The sequence below is a fragment of the Bos mutus genome, chromosome 7, assembly GCF_027580195.1.
Source record: "Bos mutus isolate GX-2022 chromosome 7, NWIPB_WYAK_1.1, whole genome shotgun sequence".
NCBI lineage: Eukaryota > Metazoa > Chordata > Mammalia > Artiodactyla > Bovidae > Bos > Bos mutus.
The window spans coordinates 34,333,255-34,335,471 of NC_091623.1; the positions used below are offsets into that span (position 1 = coordinate 34,333,255).

A 2,217-nucleotide genomic window follows, 5' to 3' on the forward strand; every position below is an offset into this window, starting at 1 on the left:
TATCTATATATAATATATGCATTCATGACATACCTAACTTTTTCTTATTTTTTCAGTATTTCCAGGTTACTCAGTTTGCAAGTTGTTTTTTTTCAAATTGTTACAAATCTCCAAAACATTTTCCAATATATATATTTAAAAATAGTCCCTGATAAGTGGGTCCACAGAGTTCAAACCCGTGTTGTTCAGTGGGTCACCTATAATTCACAAAGTGGAGGGGAGGGTGGGACCTAGAAATCTCTTCTTATAGGCCCTCAAGATATGTGTGAAGATTTACTGAATATCCCCCTATGTGCCAGAATATTCATTTAAATATTACAGTAATCTGTGAGGTTACTTTCACTTTCTAGAAGAGGAAATGATCACAGATGTTAATGATATTGTCCCAGGTCACACACCTAAGACAGGAATTAAAACTTGTTATATTCAGAAATCAGTGAGAAGAATATAAGTTGACCCTTGAACAACACAGATTTGAAATGCTATTGTTGTTCCATGTCCAGTTCTAACTGTTGGTTCCTGACCTGCATACAGATATTTCAAGAGGCAGGTCAGGTGGTCTGGTATCCCCATCTCTTTCAGAATTTTCCACAGTTTACTGTGATCCACACAGTCAAAGGCTTTGGCATAGTCAAGAAAGCAGAAATAGATGTTTTTCTGGAACTCTCTTGCTTTCTTGATGATCCAGCTGATGTTGACAATTTGATCTCTGGTTCCTCTGCCTTTCCAAAACCAGCTTGAACATCTGGAAGTTCACGATTCACATATTGCTGAAGCCTGACTTTGAGAATTTTGAGCATTACTTTACTAGTGTGTGAGATGAGTGCAATCGTGCGGTAGTTTGAGCATTCTTTGGCATTGCCTTTCTTAAGGACTGGAAGGAAAACTGACCTTTTCCAGTCCTGTGGCCACTGCTGAGTTTTCCAAATTCACCTGGCATATTGAGTGTAGCACTGTAACAGCATCATCATTTAGGATTTGCAATAGCTCAGCTGGAATTCGGTCACCTCCACTAGCTTTGTTCATAGTGATGCTTCCTAAGGCCCACTTGACTTCACATTCCAGGATATCTGGCTCTAGGTGAGTGATCACACCACTGTGATTATCTGTTTTTTTTTTCAAGTAATTAAATTGCCAAATCAGTTTTCTTCTAAACTACTTGTAAAAAAAAATTATTTTATAAAAGTACATTATTTGCTAATTATGGTTGTTTTGAATAATGAAGCCAAATAATTTATAGAAACTGACAAATGTTCTACTAAATTAAATATTATTTGCGTTCTTTCACGCTATTCCAAATTGCCAATATAAATTATCTCACTTCAAGAGAATCCTTTGGTTTGTCACATGAAAATATAATCATTGTGTCTGATTATTATTTTGTCTGAATAATCTGCTTTATCTTCTATTCACTTATAAGTCATCATCATTAATCCAGAATGAGTTGTGTTTCCTCTTTCTTTTTTCTGTTCTTTTCCGTTTGAAGTCATTGTCCTTGGAATTCACTTTGAGACCAAAGTTATTTTAACTTAAGAATATCTTGTTTTTGACAACATTTTATGCTGTCTCAGATTCTATCTTAATTTTATCATATACATTTTTTTATTTATTAGGATACACAGTGTCGATGTTTTAGGCTATCTTTTTTGCTTCAGAAATATGGAGCACTCATTAAAACAGATGTACCATGTTTCTCTTGTATTTTCAGTAGTTAGTCAAATAAAAGGGCTCTCGTGCAATAAAAATTTGACCTTTCTAGGTATAACAGAGATGCAGTCCATACCCATCTCAGATGTAAGCCTAGTGCCAGCGAAAACAAAAACGCTTGTTGTCCTGCTTCCCTGGTGGCTCAGTGGTTAAAGCGTCTGCCTGCAATGCAGGAGACCTGGGTTCAATCCCTGGGTTGGGAAGATCCCCTGGAGAAGGAAATGGCACCCCACTCCAGTATTCTTGCCTGGAGAATCCCATGGATGGAGGAGCCTGGTGGGCTACAGTCCACGGGGTCTCAAAGAGTCGGACACGACTCAGCGAATTCAGCCATTAAGTCCGTAACCATGTGAATTGGTGACTGCATTTTTTTTCTGCTGACAGATCCATCAGTGGTATGGACTATCAATTTAAATTTGACTGAATTTAAACCATGTGACTTTTATAAAAGCCTTCTGGACACGGTTGGGGAAGGAGACAAGAGGGCAGCATAGAGCTTCAGATGCCACA

General features: G+C 37.6%; 1 non-coding gene across 1 annotated transcript; it reads left to right on the plus strand.

Annotated features, from left to right (window-relative positions):
• The first annotated feature begins 1,838 nt into the window (after positions 1–1,838).
• Positions 1,839–1,910, plus strand: TRNAC-GCA (transfer RNA cysteine (anticodon GCA)). Its single transcript has one exon. It is a non-coding gene; the product is annotated as a tRNA-Cys (tRNA).
• The last annotated feature ends 307 nt before the right edge of the window (positions 1,911–2,217 follow it).